The sequence below is a fragment of the Xiphophorus couchianus genome, chromosome 19, assembly GCF_001444195.1.
Source record: "Xiphophorus couchianus chromosome 19, X_couchianus-1.0, whole genome shotgun sequence".
NCBI lineage: Eukaryota > Metazoa > Chordata > Actinopteri > Cyprinodontiformes > Poeciliidae > Xiphophorus > Xiphophorus couchianus.
Genome location: NC_040246.1, coordinates 10,007,968 through 10,020,514, shown reverse-complemented (window position 1 = coordinate 10,020,514; position 12,547 = coordinate 10,007,968).

Here is a 12,547-nt window from a genome sequence, read left to right as displayed (position 1 = left end):
AGCACTGATGTTACTTTAGCCAAAAGAGGGATAGCTAGCTATTAGGAGGAATGGTGAATATATGTGTTTGTTATATTTTGTTCAAACAATGTACATTTTTAAACATTGCCTGTAAATAAACTACTGTATTTGGACATATATTTGGGGGAACTGAATATATATTTGCTGCCCTCATTTTTTTTATGACTGAAGTTAAAAAAAATAAAATAAAAGCAAGCTGTTTTATTACACCTTTTTTCTCCCAATAAACTGATTTAATCACAACAGTAGAATAAACCTTTTAGGCCAAAATCGGTTCCTTGTCAGATCCAGATAAGGACTGACTCCTGAGACAAATAATGACAAGTCTACCAGGTCTGTCATTTGATGTCTTGACATTGCTGGAGGCCGACCTTGATCCTGGCCTGCCACAAAAAGACAAATTGCTCTAGTGTATGTTGAACAACTGCTAGTAGAGGGAAACTTTTGTGCTAAAAGAGCACTGAAGATATAGTACATAAAAGCAGAATAAGAGGCTCTGTAGTTGGAAAATCTTTGAAATTGCAGCTTTACTTCCTCTTTTCAAGACAGTGTGGATGTAATTCAAAATGAGAAAAAGCAAAACCCATCACAGCCTTTCTATTCTTTTATGGCTTTCTCTTAATCTAGATCTGCAAGAAACATCCTAACCTTAACAATCATAGCTTCCAGTCAAACCTAGCATGGGATACTACATAATGACATCAGGTTTTCTCATTAAGGAACACAGTCATCTATGAGGGGACAGTGCTGACATCTTCAAAGGAAGTCTGTCATTATTTTCCTAACAGGATAATTTCTTCCTCTTGTGACATATTAAGGGCACTGCCATTGGATGATACTCGGATGAAACTCCAACTGGCTTTCACACTAAAGAAAACAGCAGCTGTTGTATGAAACATACATCATCATAATGTACCTTTTACCTCTCATAGAAAGCTAAATAGTGCAAACTGCAGCGGTTTGTAGGCAACTATAAAGCAGTCTAGATAAAAGGTCAGCTTCCTTACGTTATCACTGGAAAAAGGTAGAATCCCTCCTCCAGGTTGTGGTAGAGTGTCTGCTTTAAACAGATGAGTTCAAGAATCTGGTGATGGCAGGTAATCAGTTTTGGCCCTTGGCATAGTCTGCTATTCTAAGAAAGAGGCTAAACTTCTTGATTTAATGATACACCTTGGTACATGTCTTTCAAAGAATGCCAATAGCCAAAAAACAAAAGTGTGGATGCAAATGTCTGGTGAGTTGGCCGCAATGAGTTCAAGAGTGTTGTTGGGGAGACATATGTCTGGAATTTCCTTCCTAAACTCCAGACATTTGAACGTTTTCTAATGTTTTCACAGTTAGAAAATGTTCAGATATATTACACACCTGAACATTGTATTTCACAAGATATATAAATGTCTATTATTAAATATTCCATCTGCAAAGCCTTGGATTTATTTCTTATTATATAAATTATATATAATTTATTACAATTATAACCATAAATGATTATCGATAGAGCTGCACAGTAAACTCGATGCAATCAGCTACCAACTTTCAGCATATGCTGCTTGTATTGAACATAATTCTTATTTCTGCATACAATTTGGATTTGATAGTCTTTGAGAGTGTAAGCACTAAGTGGGTTGCTGTCAATCAAATTTTTGTCATCATACCAAAAAACAACATACATATGCACTGAAAAAGACCCATTAAAAGTAGTGTCACTGAAAATCAGACACAGCCTTCCACATTCACTGACCATAAGAAATGGATTTTCTTCCTTTTCCAATGCAAATCATTAATTTAGATGGTTGTGTGGAATTAAAACAGAATGGATACAAAAGTGAACCTGCCAATTTAAAAGAGAAAAATGGGAATTTAAGTGACTAAGACAGTACAAAGCGAATTAATGCAAAACTTAGCGTTTAGGAAAAAAATGTGTACAGAGATTTACAGACTATCATTAAATTAGACTACTTACCATAGAGCAGTTTGTTAGGAAAATCACACCTCTAGCATGTGCTTTTATGTTCTTCTCATATTTATTGCAGATTCCTGTCAAAACAGGTAGGTTTTTTTTCATACAGAGACAAGACATTGTCAGCCGCTATAGTGGCCGTCTCTGGGGATCTGAGTGGAGAGAGTCATGTACAAGAACCTCCAAAATGACAAGTGACAGGAAATCACAACTCGCCTCCCTCTCTCCTGGATAGTTAAAACGGCAAATACGCAAGTGTGAATTTCACCGGGAGCTCTCAGGCCTCCAAGTGGCAGAGACCCAATTAATCCGCCCCATAATAGACTGTATGCTTGTGGATTCTTTCCACTGATTGGAAGGCTTAGAAGGCAGCAGTTAATTAGCTTTAAAGAGTTCGACTGACATTCACATCTTTCTTAATTCCCTAATTCAATTTTTGCTCCTAATATAATTATCACATGGACCCAGTTATTGATTGACTGCAGGTGTGCTGATATTCAGCAGCGGGACTGCTGTGCCAGTCTCATTTTTCTGCTGAAGACAGGCAAAAACACCAGCTGCTCCTGCCTCAGTCTGCCTGCACTCTATTTAAAAAAATAAGAATGAAGACAGGATCCTTATTGTATCAGTGTAGAGGCAAACAGCCCAGTGATGAGAAGTAACTAGAGGCGACAGCTGGCTGATACGCTGACATGTTCCAGGTCATAGTGTTGCTCGGAACAATCCACTACTGTCCGGACTGATGTATAAAACAGAAACAAAATCAATTTGAGTTAGTTTCTTTTATACACACAGACACTTTTAGGTGGAAAATAGACAGCTTTGTCACTTGTCTAACGCGTTGAATATATTGATCAATGTTCCATTTATTATGGTTCAAAAGCAACTCTAAACAGGTGGATTTTTAGCCTATATTTAAAGGAACTCAGGGTTTCAGATGTTTTGCAGTTTCCTAAAAATTTCCTAAAAATTTGTTCCAGATTTGTGGTCCATGCTGAATGCTGCTTCTCCATGTTTGTCATAAACAATTGGTATTTTACCTGTGGTTGACAAAAGTCAAAGGGATCCCAATTTGATGAATTAGGAAAAAATTACAATAGAGCTAATAGTTAAATCAGGAGGGTCTCTATGATACTTGGAAACCACATTTTCTGAGTTGCAAGATTGAAAGAAAAACAAGATTGTTCCCTGAAATTGTAATTCCAACTGAGAATATTTGATGTTGTCAAGCAACACCAAGTTTAGTATCCAATGTGGCTGTTGTGCATACATATAAAGTTTAAAGTATAAACAATTTATTGTTTATATTTCTTAGGTCATGGAGAAAGTAGGAACAAGTCACCAAACCAGAGAGAAAAAGTAGAAAAAACATAATTTTCAGAGAAAATAGATATTTTGTCTTTCTTGAAGGAACCATCCCATCCATGCCTTAAATAGATTTTTAAATCATAAACTTAGTGTTTGGATTCAGCTTGCTTACAGAAAAAAAATTAAACCTTTTCCGGGTGTGGGAGACAGTTTTACTTGTCGGCTTTGGATGGTTTCTCACGCAACTATTGTTATTGATTTGGTCAATAAAATGGATGTTTTGAAGGAATGCATGGCTTCATCATCAACACATCACCCTACCACAAGTCAGTAACGGTTTTTGGAAAGTCTGTTCATGGGTCTGGGCCAAATGCACATCTATATCTGGCCCTGATATAGGGTAAGATAACTTTTTGCTGTCAAGGTAAATAAATAAAACAACACCAGGACTACTTACTGTATATAATTTGAAGCATTCATGTCTGAAGTAAAACTTTTCAATTTCTTGGGTTGAGTTTTAGAACTTTTACTTTTTTTTAATACTAAATCGCAAATAGGGAAGAGACTGTTGTAGATCTGTTCTAAGTGGAAATATTGCATAACCCCAGTTTGGGACCATACTAAAGGGTCTCCCTAAACTGGTGGGATAATGCACTATGATCTAATTAAACCAAACATTAACTTCTGGACCACTATTTTAAAGGACAAGTTTGACCAGAACAGCACTAAACTTTACCACACACAAAAAAATTGAGAACCAGATAAATGAGCAAGTTTGTAATAATGCTCTTGAAATATAAATGTAATTTTAGCACCCAGTTAAAGGAAACAGCAGAACTTGCTGAACAAAGAACTTAAGGTGCTTCTGTGGCTATTTAATTCAGAGCAGCTGTTAAGGCCAGATGGAACTCATGACATTCTTTTAATAACATTAACCAATGTTCAGAAAAACACAGAAAAGACTGATTAATTAGGCGAGCATCGTAAGACAACCACATTTATCTACTGACTGGTTTTTTTTGTTCACATGCCATCTGTAAACTGTCGGTAGCAAGACGAAGATTAATGGATTATTTATGTCCTAAAACCAACGTTTTACAGCTCATAACTCTAAATTGACATCTTTTGACTGGGGATCACTGCAGATGTTTCCTAACAGCTGATATACTATTTAAACAAGACTTCTTGATGCCTGTATGTTTGTATTTTGTAAAATCTTCTGTGCCATTAGAAAACATTAGAAAGAAATTAATTTTATGACCTAAGAGTTATCAGTATCTCCACAAGCAATACTCTCATTTCAGTGCAGCCATGTTAAGATTAGATTTGGGGAACTCTAAATAATCTCTGATTCATTCATTACCTTCAATATACTCTTTCTATTCTAGCAAGACAACCACTTTTAAAAAGAAAGAAGTAAATACTAATCTGATTTCAAGGAAAACACATCTTTACTTTAAAAGTCCCATTTGTATACATGGCAATCTAGGGTGTTTTACAGGACATAAAAGGAATAACAGAAATAAACTTTTTTTTAAACAGCTAAATAACTTTAAACTTTATGAATGATATCACAGAAAACTGATGCTAAACTACAGATATTTGCTTATATGTATGAAAAGCTTTAAATTGTGAATCTCTCTTGAACTGGAGACAGCTAGACAGATAAAATCAGTACTATTGATCACTGTTATCATCTCTTACATCGAGTGTGACTGTGGCAGAAAGCTTTTTGAGGAGGTCCTGTGTATTGTGATGTTTGTGGTTTGGAAATTACTAGTTTGTTGAAATCCGTTAATAAAAGATGGTTCAGAAGATTCTTCTGGATTGCATTCATCAAAGCTGTTAACAGGCACAAGTTTTGACATTTCTTTGTGGGGGGTTTTTTATTTTTATTTTTTATCGTAGAAGCAGGGAAATATAAATAGATAGCATTTAAATGTATGAGATACATATGTCACCCATAATAGACATTTAGAAAAAACTGCCTATTAGAGATTATTTTACATCTAAGCTTTAGATTAAAATGCACGATATGTGGTCAAAATCTCCTCCAGGGAAACAGATACCAGTTTCCTCTAAATATATCCATTCTTGAAACTGATGGTACACTGAGCTTAACAAGGTTGTTCTGAGGAAAAGGTGCAAAAAGCAGGTCATAAAAATTGTGCATGAGGAAGATATTGCTGTGAGTGAAATAATTAACACGACAGGGTCGAGCAGCACTCGCTCTTCCCTACTGTTCATTAGCACTTTCTAGGCCACAGGCTCTTGGTACCATTTGGCGGAAGACAGAAACTTCATCAATCACCTTCACATGGTTGGTGTTCAGCTGAACAGTGACAATTATTCTTCATACTGCTAGTCTTAATTGTTGGACTTGCTTTGTTAAATGGAAAGCCCTTCAATGAAGCAAATTTAAATTTGTCCACCCAAAAAGTACCAAAAATAGGCACTGTGACAGCACAATGCACAATTAATGTCACAGTTCATTCAGCTAAAAACAGTATGTTTGAGAAATTCAGCTGAGAAAATGAAAATTCGGCAGTTTAACCCATGTGATGTTGGTGAAACCTAAACTAACCTGTGACTTGGGCTTTGTCTGTCGAGTTCAGCCAGTAAAGGCTCAGACAGTTACCCTATCTGCCATTGGCTCATTTAACAAAGAATGCCCTTAGGGGAGCTAATTAAAAAGCAATCAGGTGAAGTCCTATGATTTCTAACAGCCTCCCAATGGTCCAAGAGTTAACGACTAACAGTGAGAGGAAAATTCTAGTATTTATATAATGTGCTGTGAAAGTAAAGGGGATTAAAAAGGCTAAAAAGTCTCACTGTAGCTAAACTTCAAGTCTGACTATAAAACTTAAGGTATAAATTTTACTTAAATTTTCCATTCAAAAATAGTGTTTTATATTGTAAAGGGCTTCAGCAGGAAGATTTCAATGAGCTGTACATACAGTGAAGCATGTTGAAGGCAGGATCATGTTATGGGGAGGTCTTGCAGGAGGAGGAACTGGCAGACTTGTCAGAATAGATGGGAACACGAATGCAGCAATGTGCAACGGCATCCTGGATGAAAACCTGCTCCAGAGTGCTCTTGACCTTAGACTACGATAACCCCAAAGCACATGGGTAGGATTTCTAAGGAGTAGTTAGTCAGAGTAAAGACTTGGATCAAACATATCTGGACAGTTGTGAAAATGGATGCACAGACATCTGGCATCCAAGGGCTGCAAAGAAGAATGGACCAAAAGATATGTGAGTTAAGGTTGTGGTATCATATTCAAAATTACTTCAGTCTGCATTTGCTTCCAAAGATGGATTAATAAAATATTAAGTGAAAGAGATTTCTTGGTTTTGTGCTTTCAGATAATTTGAAAAACACTCAAAAACTGTTTTCCGCATTGTCACAAAGTGAAAGAAATTAATTTAATTGTTAACAATTATTAAATTAATAAACAATTAGAAATAAGTGTGTAACATAAAATGTGGAAATACTGAATACTTTTGGGATGGACTACACTGTATATAAAGAGAGAGTTATCTCTTAAAAGAAAATAAAGTTTTGAGAATTTGACTGTATTGAAAATTTTTCTTTATTTTTAAGCATATTAGGAAGTGCCGGCTTCATTGATGTTTTCAGTTTAAACCCCTTCTGACGCTGTTGCGCTGTCGGGCAAAATGGCTTCTGGCTGACAAGATGAACAAAAACAGTAGGAAGGCACAGATTTAGCAAAGAAGAAAACATAAACTCCTTTTGTAATATATTTCAATGAGGGAAAAGAGACTGCCGAAACATGATGGTTTATGAATTTAGTCATCATGCCTTTGTTGCTTTGCATGCACAAAACAGACAAGTGTAATTTGATGAAAGCACTCCGCTCTCATAAAAGGAGTGTATTTACTGGAGAATATCGTCAGGAGAACATTCATTACGAGGCGCTCTCCAGAAATCTGGGCTCAGGGTATTGAGTGGCTGTTTTCGCAATGCCTCTCAGGCATCAACTTCTTCCTTATCTCCACCTGCTCTCAGGGGCCCGCTGCTGCAGTCAGTGATGGGAACTCATTAGTTTTCGTCTACCAGAAGATAATGTTCATTCTGGACCCAAACGTGATGCCGAGAGCCTGATCTGTCACGCGTCCTTTTCTTTTTCATGTGAGCACTAAAATGTTTACATATGCATAATTCATCTTAAAAGTATTAAGGGATAGTTTAGCTCTCTGATGATACTGCTCCCATTGTAAGAAAACTATTGTTACATTTTTATGTATTAACTTTTCCATATTAATATCTTTCATTTGAAAGTTATTTATTGTGTCCATTAAGACTAATAGGTTTGCCAATTTATTTTCATGAATTTATGGTGGCAGAAGAATAGTGGGCAGAATGGTGAAAGGTGTTCAATAAAATTTATTTATGACCACATTTAAGATATATTTACCGTGGTACCAATCACTGACCCATGCAAAGAAGCCAGTGTGAAACAGCAGAAAATGCTAGGGTGAAATAAAGGTTCATATTCCCTCACTAACACAGCTGGAGTGAACATACGGGTATGTGAAAAGTATTACTTTAATTTCTTAATAATTCATTTATTTATTTACTTGTGTACTTCATTCATTTACAGTTTACAATAAATTAACTTTTAGTAAGCATGTTTTTATGACACTTGATGCTTGATTAATGCAATGGTAACAAATGGATTGGAAATGAACAACTGCAAAGGCTTGGTTGACATCTGAACACAAGGTTTCTCGCATGTTTTCTTGTACTAAACATTTTTAGTGACATTCCATGGTTGTAAGGGTCTTCTCCAGGGAGGTTATGCAAATCAAATGTTGGGCAGATTGCAACCATTAAAAATAATCACAGTAAACAAACATTATTTTAAGACAGAGGGCAAGAAAACATAGCTAAAATATAAATAATAGCAATGACAGTATTAATAATAAAATAAAATCCAGGCAACAAATTGGATTTGTTCCTTGGATTAGCAAAATTTTTCATTATATTACAATTAATACATATTTTAGCCCTCATGTGCTCATATGCTATGTATATGTCCATGCAGATATGATGTGTTAATTTGTTTCTGCATCTAAGAGTGTGCAAATGTGATGGAACATTTGGAAGAGAACCAGAAAAAGGAAGGAGGTGAACGCCATCACCATGTAGATCTCTCAAGGATTGGAACATGAATAACAACCACAGCAGCGCCTTTCTGAGCCAACCCTATCAAGACACACCGATGTACAGCCCCCAACAGCACACAGACTGCCAGTGCCTTGGACAAAACCCACACACCCATCAAGGCCCCCAGACATCCCCTATTGATATGCGAACCTCTTGCACAAAAGTCAGGCAAGTCAGTTAGTACTAGGATGCAAGACACCAGCAGTGACCCTTCTAGAGAATCACCCGAGTACACCTGCAACAGGGCAACTATCCCAACAAGAGAGAGTAGCAATACAGAGACACCATCAGAAAGGTTACTACAGCCCCCCCCATCACCAGAGTCATCCACACCAGGGTCCCAGCATGAAACAGAGCTGTTCCCACAACCTCCATGGGGGACTAGATCGGCATCCAGTGGCCTGCACCAATGCAAACTCATGAGCCAGCCCACCACGACCTGACCACACACATTTGTAAGTGGCCAAATGAAGTGGGAAAGGGGGAAAAAAAGGGGGTGAGGGGGTCCCGCCCTCACCATACCCACCACACCAAATACATGTTTTTGTTTGATATTTTTTGTGAATGTGGATGACAAAATTGAAATTAAAATGGGATCTTCTCTTTACTTCATACATAAATATGACGTGATGCTGAATAAGGCCAAAGGTCACCTGACTAAACTGTACACCACCTGTCTGTGTTTTCCATCCTGCAAAAAAATCTTTTGAATACCAACCAAGCAAACCTATCCCATGTTTTATGTAGTAACTGCAGAAATTGTCAAACTGTTCAGTTGATCCAAAATGTCTGACTTGTGATTGGGAGAAAAAGGTTTCCTCTCAATATATAGGTCAGCTGAGAAGGCACAATAATTTAATCTATGGAAACAATTCAAAACTAGATTAGAGGCAAACATGCATTACATTTAAATTACATAAGCATTATAAGGTATCATCAGAGATTTTTTTTTCTCATTTATTTCCTCTTTGCAATAAAACTAATGCAAAAGGAAACAGAAGGACATCTGAGGAGGAATATTAAAGTTATCCTTAAATTCTGCCTCAATTCATGTTCATTTGAATGTTCTAATTAATTTTTTAATTATTTGTTTCAGCTTACTGTGAAACCTCAAGTCCCAGAACATTCAGACCAAGTTCATAGAATATATTTCTTTTTGCAGATACTTCAAATTATGAAAGGCCTTCTGAGTACTGATAGTAAAGTTGTTGATGGCAAGACAGTGAAGTGCAAACTTTTGAGTCAGAGTCATTTTTGATGTTTTAAAAAATGTTATCGCAGACAAGCTTGCTCTTCTGTGGAAGGTTTAAAATCTCAATTTGAAGACTGATTTCAATTAATGATAGTTCTACAATCTCAGAAATCTTTTTGTTGCAAGTACAGAACAGAAGATAAAAGACATATGTGTGTATTTGTTTCTAAGTACTTAAAAGAGCTTTGATAAATGAATTGAACATCTTCTTGGAGGGATACAGATAAATGTGATTTGAGTAATAAAACTGGTTGCACTTCTTCCACATAAAAAACTGTGTCCCCTCCCCCCAGCAAACTGAATTCACAAACTGAACATTTCCACTCCTGGTTTCTCACCTGGTTTTTCTAACAATAGCTAATGGCATTTTCAAAACTTTCTCACTGTTCACATTCCACTAAATCACTGCATGATTCATCAAGTTATTCACCACCCATAATGTGACACTTTAACCATGAATTCACTTTAAAAGTATTTACGGAACTGCCTGCTTACTGTGTGTTTAAAATTAATTTCCACAGTTGAAGTTCAATATTATTTGTCGTTAGCATAATCTAACTTACTTCATATGTTAGAGACAGAAACAAAGCTCTTTGAGGATCTGCTGTAAATCAATTGTAAATGTTACACCAGTGCCAGACTGTAACAGTAGTGTCAACCAGCCAAAGCAGTCTATATTCTTTTACAGAGCTGAAAAACAAAAGAAAACAAAACAAAATGTGGGGGTGGGGGTGGGGGATATGCTTGCCACACATGATTTCCCACAAGAGAGACAAGGTAATACTATACCAGGTCAAGATGCATCCTGCAGTTCCCCGTGAGGTTTACGTTACAGCGGGGATACTTCCCAACGGACCGGCCATGGGGCACCAGTCAAAACAAAGGATTCATGTGAGAAGTGTCTCATTCAGGAGCTGCAGATACAGCTGAGACATGTCACATCCTGTCAGGTCATTTCCAGATATGCCATCATATATAGAATTGTTTTTACTTAATTCAGTGCAGTGATAAATCAGAGAAATTATGCAGACATCTGTTTCACATGTTGTAGCTCTTAACCATGTGTTTGTTATGCATTTGCCTTGAGGCATGTGAATGATTCATCAACATATCTGAGTCAAGACCTGCTCTGACAGCACCCCGACGGGGTCTTTGTGTCCTGTATGCTAAACTTAGCTCATCTTTCATTAAATGGTTTATTTATCTCTGACTAATATTCATTTGATAAAATAATTACTTTATTTATTTTTATTTATTTCCTTTATTTAACCAGGTAAACCCCATTGAGATCTAGATCTCATTTTCAAGTGGGACCTGGGCAGAAGTTTGCAATACACAGCAACCTGGTTACAAAATAAAAGTAAATTACACTTACTTTAAATAATTATTTGAGAAATAAAATTATTGCACTGAAACAAAAAGCTTCAAAAATGCTAAATCTGAAGCTAAGAGGGAAGGGTTTCATGAAGTTATTTATACATAATGAATAAAATCTACCTTTTGATAAGTCTGGATCCTACAGAGAGGCACTTTCAACCCATTTATTTAATTTAGTTACAATGCTCAATGTTAATTTTACAAGAATGGTTGGAGAAAAAAAGCAACAAAAACAAAAAAGAGGAGCTGTCCTTACAGCTTCCCAGGCTGAAAATATCTTTCAGAGAAATAATCAAGCCTTTCTGTTGTCTGGAATTGCTGTCTTACTCTGAGAAACAATTTGATCTGCTGTTCATGCAGCTCCCACACTCCTGTTTCTCAACTCAGCTGACAGGAAAATATTGGCACAACAGCAGTGGTCCCAACTGAAAGGTCACCTGGCAACTGGAAAGCTGCTGGTTGTAGTTCTTCAAGCTTGGATGCTTTGGTGGTTCCAAAGTTTGGATTGAGTGATGCATAGACAAAAAAAAAAACATCTTTCCAACAACCTTAGGTGCAGAACAATACAAAGAGAAAACAAAAACATTCATTGCCACCATATCTGAGTGATTTTGCTTGGTTTCTGTATGAAGCTTCCTCTTCTTCTGCTGAGGAAGGAGTCATCACAAAGTCGTGAACCGTGATCAGTCAACTAAGTAACTTGCAATTCAGGATTATGTCTATAAGAAAATGTGATACTATTATTCTTACTACATTACAGTATTCAGACAAAAGAGAACAAGAATATCAATAAAATACCCTTGTAGGATCCATTTCCTACCTTAAGCTGTTTTCGCCTTGAAGGTTTTATGCATTCAACAAAATGATTAAATGCTTGAAGGTTTCATTATTATGTTCACATTCACAGTTTAACAAAATATAATTACAATTTGAAGTTATGGCTTCTGAATTATCTTAAAAGGGTTGAGTATCTAAATCAGCCCATTTTTTTTTTTCTACTTGAGTGATGATCACACTTCTTGGCAGGCATTTAGAAAGACATTTTTCTTTACCAGAACACTCGGACATCATAAAAACATTGATATGGGGTTTAGGGTCTAAAATTTTCTTTACGAGTATTTCAAAGGGACTTGAAAAGCCTTATAGTTGTCAGTACATCAAAGTGATGAAAAGGATAAAGCTCAAACCAAAGCAACAGTTGAATGCAAGTTTGACTAAAATTATTCTTACAAGTCGGGACTTAGCTGTAAATTGTGGACTTACTGCATTAGGTCATTTGACTCTAATTCTTATTCTGCATTTTGTACTCTAACAATCAGAAAATATACGTCTTCACCAGATATTCTTCGTTCTAGTCCTCCAAGATGCCTATACATTTAAGTTTGTGTTTGTATTTTCAGACTGACTCTGTTCAAGCATGATTTATGTCATGGCT